At 50.3% G+C, this 12,074-nt stretch overlaps 1 protein-coding gene across 5 annotated transcripts in view; it reads right to left on the bottom strand.

The window, feature by feature from the left end:
- Window positions 1-10,363, bottom strand: part of CORO6 (coronin 6) — a 251,563-nt gene extending 241,200 nt beyond the window's left edge. For 2 of the 5 annotated variants that reach the window (XM_069615260.1, XM_069615262.1), the window contains exon 1: window positions 9,497-9,881. The gene's annotated coding sequence lies outside the window, so the exon portion shown is untranslated. Of the gene's footprint in view, window positions 1-9,496; window positions 9,882-10,272 lie in introns of those variants that run through there. The other 3 variants (XM_069615258.1, XM_069615261.1, XM_069615259.1) reach the window with 2 other exon arrangements.
- Window positions 10,364-12,074: the final 1,711 nt, after the last annotated feature.

Raw genomic sequence — 12,074 nt, 5'->3', positions numbered from 1 at the left:
CCAAATACAATGGCAGTTTTAACAACTGTAGCATATTCAAGGTATGACAATCCAAGTATACTCCCAGTATTTCCCTAGCATTACTACCAGGATCTGTCTCTAGTTTGCCAGATCCTAGTATATTACCAGTTTGTCAATACCAGTACATTTCCATTTTACACACTATAAATCCAATGTGGATCCAATATTCGGAATCCCAATGCCTTGCCAGTTTGTGCAAATTTAAAATATTCCCAGCTTCATCATCCCAGAACATTCCCAGTGTGTCCAGACACAGCATATTTGGTTCGACAATCCCATATGATCACAATTTGGCACCACCATTTGACCAGTTTGCAAAATACCAGTATACTCTGTGTCTGGCAATCCACGCATACTTCCACTAAGACAATCCCTGCATACTCAACGTCCACCATCCATATTACCAATTGGACCATCCCGGTAACCTCCAATTCTGACAACACACGTTTAGCATTTTCTGGCATATTTACCATTGTACAATCTAATGTGCAGAATACCAGTACATGATTGCAGAATTGAAGTGTACTCTCAGTTTGCAGGATTGCTGTATGTTTACAGTCTGAGCAATGCTACTATTCTCCCAGACTGGCAATGTCATTACGCTTCCTGGTTTGCCCAACTGCAGTACAGTCACAGTTTAACATTTGCAGTCTGCTCCCAGTCTGCACCTTCTCAATATGCACCCAGTTTTCACATTCCCAATATATTCCCAGATTGCACAATTCCAGTGAACATCCATCGAGAGTTGCTGAGCATACCGACTTTGTACTAGACCCAGGGTCTAACTAGAGGGCTTCCTTTTGTGCATGTCCCAGCATCAGCCAGCCAGCACCACCATACATCCTGCCACCCGCTCGATAGCATCTCACAGCCTCACATAAACCAGCTAGGTTGTGAGTCTTGACACTACCATCATAAAATAAGATGGTGCCACAATCGCATACCTCGGGGCTGCAGCTGAGCCATGACGGTTGGTCTCAGGATGAACTTGACACCACGCCATCCGTAATAGAGATGGGAGTCAAAAGCACTGACCAACAAACAGGTCAGGCCAGGTCAATAAAAGAACGATTCCCCGGAAGTGATCTAGCAGGAAGTGGCCTTTGACCCAGAACTGATTTGCCCGGAGGTGGAACGTTTGCCCTGGATATAAATGAATTGTCAGTGAGTATTATCAGCTTTGTTAAATTTACATTAACAGCATAAACGAACTCTAATGGAATTGAATAAAACCTGTTGCCTCCAAATCTTCTCATCGTAACTGTGCCTTTGCTCTATTATTGGCTGGTTAGTGGGTAGACATACTTGGGTTTTCACTTCTATGATTCTTGACCCTATCCAGGGAGTTCAGAGTGGTAAATGCCTCTGCCTTCTGGGGTGCATTTTGCCTGGCCCCTCTGCTGGCATTCTGCCGTGGCTATTTATCATTAGAAAGAAGTAGACTTCTGCCTATATCAGAATGCCGCCCACTCCTGATGGGTCTCTGAAAAGCAGAGCTCTAAATGGTTGCCTTATTCTGGCAGTCCTGGTCCTGTCACCAGGTTGGAGGACTGCAGTGTTTGTGGTAAGGGAGCAGGTGACTTGCCGTGTGCTCAGAAGGTTTTTGCACCACCCTCAAACTTGCACAGTTGCGAAGAAGGTTCTCTGAGATTACATTCTGGCCCAAATTGAATTTACCACCATGGTGAAATGTTAAATGAATGTGAATGTTTGTCATAACTTCCAGCGAAAGATGACTTATGAGCTACGTGATTGTGTTTATCTAGGTTTCTGTGTGCCTGTCAATGCCAGGCAACCCCACACCTCAAAACACCTTTGTTGCTTTGTCGTGATGCCCTCCAATTGCAACTCCAAGGCTCAGGAGCTCTCTCTTAGGGCTACCCCCTCCCCCTCTTGCACAGCTGGAGTTCTGGGCCCTGAACCCTCCGCCCTAAAGCAACCAGCACAGCGCTTTCTCCAATGGAGACTCCACAAACAGCCTGTGCTCAGGCCTCGAGGTCTAGAGTATGAGCCTCGCTATACAGGGTAAGCACAGTGTGAACAGCCTCTCCCTGGGCGAACCCCTCGAGCCCTGAGGTCTTTGCCCCATAAAGGGGTGATCCCCTGGTAGTGCCCCCCACCTCTCCCACGTACTCACTGTCGCTATGGACTCCCAGATACATATAACCATCAGGGCGAGAGCCAGGGCGCAGGACCTAGCCCCCTACTCACTGAGATTCCTGGGAGCTCTGAAACTCGCTGGCACACCCTGCTGCCTTTCACTGCCTGGCATCTCTCTTCCAACCTCAGCCCCATCGCTCCCATTCCCTCTTTCCTACTGCCCGTCTTCTCTGACCCTTACCGCTCCCTTTCTCTTCTCCCAGTGCAGCGCTTAAAAGCAGCCTGGATGCAGCCTGGATTGCCACCCCCACGTTTCCTTTCCCTTCACTGCACGTGCACGATGGGAATGTCACAAGGCCTAGTAGGACCCTTGTTTGTTTATTTTTATTCATTGTCAATTTTCAATGTTTATTTGCTCCCTTCTGCCCTTCCCTTGTGGCGCTTTGAAACACTGTCTTGCTGTATAAGCGCCTTACAAATAGCCAATACATAAAATAAATAAATTACGCACTACACAAGAAACCAATATACTCTCAGTCCAGTATGCTCCCAGTGCGAAGTATCCAGAATAAACCATCCTCATGTGCTCCAGGTACTACAATCTCGGTGTGTTTCCTGCTTGCAAAATTCCAGTATATTTTTTAGTCGGACAACCCAAAAATACTCACAGTTTGACAACTCCTATGAATTACATTTTTTCCAAAAACGGTGTATTCCCAGTTTACTGGATCGCAGCATCCCCCAGTGCGCACAGCTAGAACATATTCCAAGTTGTCTCAGGGTTTGTGTAAACAGTCCAAAAAACAATCATTCACTAAGCAAAAACGTCCAATGTTATAAAAGGTTCCGTAAATGACAAACCTCTGTAGCCTTCATCAATACACCTCACAACAATCCATCACAATAATCCATCAGAGCAATGGAAAGACACCCAGACTCAGCCCTGGCACAGCAATGGAAAGACACTCAGATTCAACCTGGCACAGCAGTGGAAAGACACTCAAACTCAACTTGGCGCAGCAATAGAAAGACACCCAGATTCAGTTTAGGCACGGCGATAGAAAAAACACCCTGACTAAACCTGGCACAGCAATGGAAAGACACTCAGATTCAACCTGGCACAGCAGTGGAAAGACACTCAAACTCAACTTGGCACAGCAATGGAAAGACACCCAGATTCAGTTTAGGCACGGCGATAGAAAAAACACCCTGACTAAACCTGGCACAGCAATGGAAAGACACCCAGACTAAACCTGGCACAGCAATGGAAAGACACCCAGACTCAGCCCCGGCACAGCAATGGAAAGACACCCAGACTCAGCCCCGGCACAGCAATTGAAAGACATCCTGACTCAGCCCTGGCACAGCAACGGATAGACACCCAGACTCAGCCCTGGCACAGCAATGGAAAGACACCCATATTTAACCTGGCACAGCAATGGAAAGACACCCAGACACAGCCCCGGCACAGCAATGGAAAGACACTTACACTCAGCCCTGGCACAGCAACGGATAGACACCCAGACTCAGCCCTGACTACCTGACACAGTTAGGCTGAAGCAGAATATGGTTAACTAGCGCAGTTGAGATAATTGCATGTGAGCGTGAGATTTGAGGTAACAAAACGTGGAGGGGTTTTACTGTAGTACATTAATGGCGATACTCTCCACCCATACCATTATACGAGCGGCTTTCCGATAAACCAGTGATACTTCTTGGCAGTGCTGTGCCTACGGAAGATCTGTAGAGATGGCAGAGGTCTAGGCACTCATGACTGACTCCTTTCCAGCCCTAGTGACCTTTCTGAGGCATCGGACAATCCAGAGCTAGCGTGAAAGATCAGCCCACCTCATACCAACGTAAGGAGCTTTCAGCATGCATTTAAGAAAGAAAGCAACAGCAACGTAAACATGAAGGATCCTCAGTAATGAAAGACATCACCGTCACGCCCTCCATGGCAACTTTATTCTGTGACTAATAAGCAACTCTCGTCCTCGGACCGTGCCACCCATTGTGCTTTACATGCGTCGAGAGACGAGTTTCTCAAGAAATGTCAACTTTATATACTGCACAGAAAGCACCTCTTTCCAGGTGGCAATTGCTCTAAACGTGTCGGTGCCCATGGAGTCCACGTTCCCTGCAGGGAGGGGACTGACAGACACATGAGGATCGAATCAAGAAGGAGCGGTACTTCAAAGTTTCTTTGGTGGGAAAGCCAGACGTCTCTCACAGACATGTACTTTATGCCAAGGTGAAGATACGATAGAAACCCTAAAAGACTTGGTGATGGAGTGTTCGGCCCTGGAACAGCCAAGAAAGAACGTCATGATTGACGTGATCACCAAGTACGGCCATAGACCTAAAGAAGAATGGTGGGAAATGGTGTTATCAGGGGAAAAAATGTCCGTAAATTTGGCTCTGGTTACATTGTGTATTGTTATTCAAACGTCTGTGGTAGTGGACGAGCTGAATGATTTGTTTAAGGACATGGTCTGTCCTTATTTCTTTTTACCTTTGATTGGAAAAGAATTGCGGTTAAAGGTTGTCGATATGTAGAACCGTGTGAACCACAATAAAAATACATTTAAAAAAAACATTTGTTGGGTGACAGTGCTGTGTGTCCTGCTGAGGGAGAGTTCTGTGCCCCGACCGTGAGTTCATCCCTGTTTTACCTTTTGAATGATACCCCCACCACCCTTGGGGGTGTCTGGACGACTAGCCCAAAAAACAGTTTGAGCTGTTGTCCCTGTGGCCTGTTGAGGGATTGGGGGTGGCAACAGATCAGCCCAGACCTCCATTTTAGAATGTCTATACATGTCATTTGGACCGAATGAGACCATTTTGTCAGATGTATGTCCTAAACACCTTGGAAGCAAAACCACGCAGAGCAACAGGGGTTCGAATCCGCGCTTAGAAGCCAAACTCAGCTATTCAGCGCGTTATAAAAAAAATACATTAAAAAAGGCAGTGAAAGGGTTAAACCCTTGAGACCGGTGCTGATGCAGTGGCTTGCCCTGATATTAGGGGCCTGTTCTGGTGGTGAGGGCTGCCTGGAATGTGCAACGCGCCTGCTTTTTGCACTGTCTTGCTCCATGATTGACTGCCGCTTCGTGGACACTGTTTCCCGGCTGTTGCATCTTGTACTCGATTCCTTATTCGCTGCCTCGGGTATACCGCTCCTTCATTGACTGCTGCTTCGCATGCAGTGCTCTGTGATTGATGGGTCCTTCTTATTCGAGGCTTATTGATTGGGAGCAGCCCTTGCCAATCTGCTCACCATTCTACTGCCCACCTTGCACTACACCCATCGACTAGCCACCCACGCTTGGGGTGAACACCCGCTCGTATGTCCCCCCGAAGCACAACACATCAACACCCCCTGAACACCTCTCACACCAGCTTACCTCACACAGCCCTCAGCCCAACCTTGCTCTCGGGGTGAACCTCCTCAATAGCAAACCGAGCAAGTTCCTTACACGTGGGGCTCCCTTTTGGATACTAAAACCACAAGGGGCCTCACCACGACTCACCTAGAAATATACCAGCACACAGAGATCGGGCTCTTCCCATCAGCACTCATCAAAACCTCAGGTTTCGCATCTTGCCTCTCCTCCAACTACCCTCGCGACCCTTAATTAGGGCTGGGGGGATAGCTCTGGGGCAACGTGTTTGTCGAGGATGCAAAACAACGCAGGACAACGCAGGTTCGATTCCTGGTCCCGCGCTTAGAGGATGGTCTCCATTTTAAGCGTGTAATAAAAGATCAATTAAATGTGAATTATTAATTAAGGACCAGAGCACCACAAATACCAAAAGATGCGCTACTTAAGTCCACTTTTCATAACGTTATAACACTGGCGATGGTTTAGTGTGCAGCGGTTTCCAGGACTCACAGAAAGCTGGGGTTCTTGCACTAGCTTGTTTATTTAATTATCGGGCTTTTATAAGGTGCAAGCCGCGAGGACAGCCGCCCCGAAGCACCTAAAAATGCCTGGCATTTGATGTAACTCATACCACCTTCCGGGGCATTCAGAGTTGCAATGGCGAACATTTCAATGTGGCGAATTGATAAAAGAGCCCACCCTGTACAGGAGCAGATGGGGAAAGAGGACCTCGGAGCTCTGAACCGCCAACCCCATCCATTAACTGGAAGAACATAGCGTTAGGAATCCGGATTAAATATCTCCCAGAATATATGCTTCCATCTAAATAAAGGAAGCCACAGATTTAGCCCAGGATCCAGTTTTCCTGAATTTGGTAATGCTTCCTTTTCAGGCTGGAATATTGCTCTGCTGTGCACATTTACACACCCCCCACCCTGCCCGCCAAGAGCTGCAGGCCAAAATGGCCACACGCTCCCTACCTTTAACAGACACCCGTGGCTGGTGTCGTCCTTGCACAGTACTGGGTTTGCCAAACCCACCGAATGGTGAAATCTGGTCTAGTTTTCAAGTTTTCAGACCACACACTGCATATGCAAAGAAGCTCCCATGACATTCATTATACGTAAATATCCTGAGGAGGATCCTAAAACCTTGACTGGGATGTCCCCACCCCCATACAGGGACCAGCAAGATCAGCCTTAAGACAAAGGAAAAACGTAGGCCAGGAGGCCATGATAGGAGACTGGGGGGTAGGCTCAGGAGTGAGAGGTCACGATATGGGCTAGACAGATGAAACCAGACGTAAAGGGCCAGCATAGCAGAGTGCAGCGGGAGGCACAGGAGCAAGAGGGCATGAAATGGGGCAAGACCAGGGAAACCAAGAATAAAGGGCCAGCATTGCAGAGGGGAGCGAGAGGCTCAGGAGTAAGGGGCCACGATATGGGGGTAGAATGGGGTAACCAGGACTAAAGGGCCAGCATAACAGAGTGGAGCGGGAGGTTCAAGAGCAAGAGGTCACGATATGAAGCTAGACCGGGGAAAACAGGAGTAAAGGGCCAGCATAGCAGAGTGCAGCAGGAGGCACAGGAGCAGGAGGACATGATATGGGGCGAAACCAGGGAAACCAGGAGTAAAGGGCCACCACAGAAGAGGGGGGTGGGAGGCTCAGGAGTAAGAGGTCATGATATGGGGCTAGCCAGAGGAAACCAGTAGTAAAGGGCCAGCATAGCAGAGTGCAGCGGGAGGCACAGTAGCAAGAGGACATGATATGGGGCTAGACTAGGGAAACCAGGAGTAAAGGGCCAGCATAGCAGAGTGCAGCAGGAGGCACAGGAGCAGAAGGACATGATATGGGGCAAAACCAGGGAAATCAGGAGTAAAGGGCCACCACAGAAGAGGGGGGTGGGAGGCTCAGGATTAAGAGGTCATGATATGGGGCTAGCCAGAGGAAACCAGTAGTAAAGGGCCAGCATAGCAGAGTGCAGCGGGAGGCACAGTAGCAAGAGGACATGATATGGGGCTAGACTAGGGAAACCAGGAGTAAAGGGCCAGCATAGCAGAGTGCAGCAGGAGGCACAGGAGCAGGAGGACATGATATGGGGCGAAACCAGGGAAACCAGGAGTAAAGGGCCACCACAGAAGAGGGGGGTGGGAGGCTCAGGAGTAAGAGGTCACGATATGGGGCTAGACCGGGGAAACGAGGAGTAAAGAGTCACCATATAAGAGTGGAGCAGGAGGCTCAGGAGTAAGAGGTCACGATATGAGGCTAGAACGGAGAAAACAGGCGTAAAGGGCCAGCATAGCAGAGTGGAGCGGGAGGCTCAGGAGTAAATATTATGAAGTGGAGAGAGGCCCAGGAGCAAGATGTCATAGTATCAGATACTTGAGGCGGTCGGGGGCTCAAAGGTGAGAGGTCACAATTTGACCTTTAGTGGGAGACACAAGAAGAGATCACCATATTAGAGTGGGGGGTGTAATAGTGAGAGGTCGCCGCGTGAGACAGGCAGGACGTGCAGGTGTAAAAGTGTGTAAGAGACTGGAGAGGAGAGACTCCTGGTTACAATATGTGACAGGCCCGGGGCTGAGAGGTCACGATATGAGACAGGGCTTGACACTGTGGGGTCTTCAACCGTGGATCACCAGATGTGCGAGACTTTACCATCAGCCCTACCCAGCGTAGTCAGAGGTGAGGGCCCATGGGAGTTGTAGTCCAGCACATTTGGAGAGCCTGTGGTTGCAGGCCCCTGTTCTAACATAAGAGCCTAGATGAGAGGGTCCTGCGAATGGGCAGCCGAGATATAGAAATGCAGGGTTTACGGGCCGACCAACGGTGCATTAGTGCAAATATCCTTAAAGCAAACGCGCAAAGAGCAAGACAGGTGAGCATGCAAGGGTAAAGCTGGAGACCACCAGAATCTCTGCGTGCATATGCATCGTCTAATGGTCAGACTGGGTAGGCATGCACAGCGAATCATTCTCCAACAGCCTTGCTCCTTTGACACATTCGGTACATATACTGGTGGTGTTGTGGTGCACCCCCTTCCTGCCCCCTCACCGGCTGACGGTGGCTGGCAGGCCGGCCGGCCGGCGCGCCCGAAACGAAGCGAGATTTCTGCAGGCACTAAAGAAGGAGACGGGCGGCCCTCCGCAGAGGAGCGACACGCCGAGGTCACCTTCCTAATATAGAAATATCACGCCATGCTGCCGGCAGGTCCTGTGACCGGAGGGGAAGGGGGAAGAGACCTTGCCGCGCCCCCCGACAACTCTACACGCTTTTATTTACAATGCTCTGTGTAGCGCCAACGTGTCGCCATCGCAGCCCCTCCAGACCACTGCGCGTAGGTCTGCGTAAAATCGCAGACGACGAGCTGTAAACAGCCTCAAAGCTCTGGGCCCCTCCAATGCGCTTCGAGGCGTCGGAGAGCGAGGGGCGTGCGGGCAGCGCTACTCCGCCTACACGCCCACTCATAATATATCACAGACAGTGGGTGAGGGTCCTGGCCCTGCCACTTTCGCCCCCTTCCCGCAGCAGGATCTCACGCAGACCGTTGTTTTAAAAATCCTTGATTCGGGTTCGCACACGCAGACACGAATAGCCCAAATGCGCAGTAGAGTCGTTCTTAAAATAGTTTCTCCGCGGCAACCTGATTCCCATCGGATTGTATCAAAATTGATTTGACCGCTATCAGATAACTAATGAAAACGACCGTCGTGCTCTCTTAATCGGTGTGCCACTCGCCCCGCCACGTGTGCTCCGAAGCGTGCAGAGTACACACCCCAGGGTTAATTTTAGTGCTATTTATGTAGAGTACACACAAAAAATGGCCCTTGAAGTTTAAAAATCCGTGTTATCATTCCTCCAGTAAACGTTACACATTATTTTCTCCGTGGGTGGGTGGGTGAACGATTAAGTTGCCCGCCCACGGCTGCCTACCGCAGGCGCTGAACCCACCGAGCTAATTAGTCTATGCAGCTCACGTAGCCTTGCTCACCTCCCGCAGGACCTGCTGTTGTCGTCCCCTGGCGGCCTTGCGCGCCCCAGCGCCGGCTCCTGCCCCGCGGCCTCCTGCTGGGGACCACCACCCCGGGAGGAGAGGCGCGACTGGCCGGCAGTGCCCCCGCTGGCGGTGCTGGCTCGGCCCGGGCGGCTGGAGGCGGCCTCTGCGGTGGCTCCGCTGTCGGCAATGGACGGCAGGGGGAGACCGGTGTCAGCAGCAGCAGCAGCCGGGAGGAGGCTCTGCTGCAGTGACAGCTGCTGCCATCAACTTTGCAGGCCAAATAACTCCAGCGCCGACAGCTGGGAGCGAGCGACACGCACCAGGATCACGTCCAGTCAGACCCGTCGCCTCGTGTGCGCAGGAACACCTACCCACCGAGACACCCACCCGAGGGGGGGGAGTGGGGGGCAGGCGGTGTGCGCCATCATAGGGGCCGCCGGGAAGGGAGGAGGGCATCGAACCCTTGGGAACGAGGCTCCCAAGGTGGTAGGACAGCGATTGGGGTACACGAGGTCCCTCGGCTATTTTGCCGCCTCATCCAAGGACGCCAGACCTGGGAAACGTCCGCGAACCAGGCGCCGTGACCAGTGCCAAGGTCAGAATGCCAGCAGCTGGGGTGGTGTGTAGGCAGCTCCCTTTAACGGCCAACAAACGAAACCTCTGCGCGGGGACATGAGAGGCCAGGGGTCAGAGCAACATTAAATGCAGTTAACATGACTGATGGCATCTCCAATGGGCGAATTGGAAAAGAATTGATACAAGGCCAGTACCTGGAAACATTTGATCAGATCGGCCCTCCATAACGCGCCAGGCTAGCACCCCTTAGTGCGACCCACCCTGACCACCTGCACTACGCAGCGATCGAAGTGAGCGGGAACGGTCGGGAGCGGTGTACCGCTACTTTCATTTTTATCTGTTGACCATTCCTCTACTTTTTACGACCTTATTCGCCATTCTATATATAGAGGATGTGTCCATTGATGGCCCTGTGCAAGTGTAAAGTTGTAATAGGATCCTTAGCTACTAGTCACTTAGACTATTGCAATGCCCCTGCTGCAACACCTTGTCACATGGTGCACTATGCATCCACCTGCCCTCTCCCCTGCTGAGACCACAGTTCCACTACTTTGTTCTGTACACTTCTACCACTGCCTAAAAGACCTTGTCGTCAACTCAGTCAATCGTGGCTGGACTTTCACCTGTTTATCTACAGTCCTCGTCAGGGCTTTAAGTGGGACGGGGCTCGACGGGGTCAAGCCCTGGCAGTCTCGTGAAAGGGCTCCCGAGCCGAGCCATTCTGGGGTCCACACCGACTATCACCAAACATGCCAACACCATGGGCAGCCGTGTAGCCGCAGCGCTGCACAGTTACACCGACTGCCTGCAGGTGTCAGTACTTCAGAAGTACTGAAATGTGCAGACAGCCAGGTAACCATGGCTTCGGCTACACGGCTGCCAGATGACTCTGAACTCCGACACAGGAGGAGGGCTCGAGGACTCAGTCTCTCCTTTTGTTTCTGAGTTATTATACAGCATGAAGCCTTTTAAATGAGGCTTTGTGATGCGTGATGACTCTTTACTTGGAAACTAAAGGAGACACTTGGGCCTCCAGCCCTCCTCCTGTTTCAGAGTACAGAGTCATCACGCAGCAGGCAGCTCTTTTATTCAAAGAGTCCGTGGTTTTCAACCATGTGACACTGTGAATGAAAGGGCTGCATGTGAGAACTGGGGCACACTGGGGTCACACCTTTGGTGCGCCTAGTAATACCAGTGCGCCCCAGCACCCCTGCATTGGCAGGGGGGGGCGGGCTCTCATTGCGGGGCGTGGCCTAAGTACATGCATACTTGTACCACAACCCCTAATGAGAGCCCCCCTCGATTTAGCATCCCACTTAATCCACTGATCCTCTCTATGTCCTGGAAATATTGTTAATTTAAAGCAAAGTATTTCCACGTCAAAATATATATGAAGGGACTTCTGTTTAAAGATAAAGGAAATGACACCAATAGCAAGTCTCAAAATTCGGGAAACTGATTCGGGACAAAAGGCACTTTGTCATTACCAACGTGGGGTCGCCCATAAAGAGCGAGCCAAGAGAAGCTTTGAGAAATAAAGTTTTAGGCTGTAGTCTCGGGGGGGGGGGGGGGGGCAGATTGAAAATTGTGCACTTCTAACAACAGGGACTGCATTATTGTGGGCTGCAAAAGATCGCCCTGTGTCTTGAGCATTTGCAAGCGTTTTAGAAAGACGCCACCTGATTCTAATCTGAGAATTGTATTGGACTAATCCTTTTCCAGATACACTACGTTTCTTGTAGGACGGGTCCTTTTTGAGTGGCGATATGGTTTGAACATCCGAACCACGTGTATAAGGGGGAAGTATACTTTTTATTTTTCACCCTGCATCTCTAGTGTTTTTGTTGTCTAATTCTTATATTTGCCTTTTATTGCTCCTTGCTTTCAGTTAAAATGTTTTTTACTGATGCCTTTTCTTTGAGTAGTGCAATTGTTGTAGTGACAGTTTTTTGATGTTTTGTGGTTTATTATTTATTCATGTTATTTGTTGTATGTT

This window comes from Ambystoma mexicanum, chromosome 9 (assembly GCF_040938575.1).
Source record: "Ambystoma mexicanum isolate Mex_15411 chromosome 9, UKY_AmexF1_1, whole genome shotgun sequence".
In the NCBI taxonomy this organism is placed as follows: domain Eukaryota; kingdom Metazoa; phylum Chordata; class Amphibia; order Caudata; family Ambystomatidae; genus Ambystoma; species Ambystoma mexicanum.
This window is presented reverse-complemented; position numbering and strand designations above follow the sequence as displayed.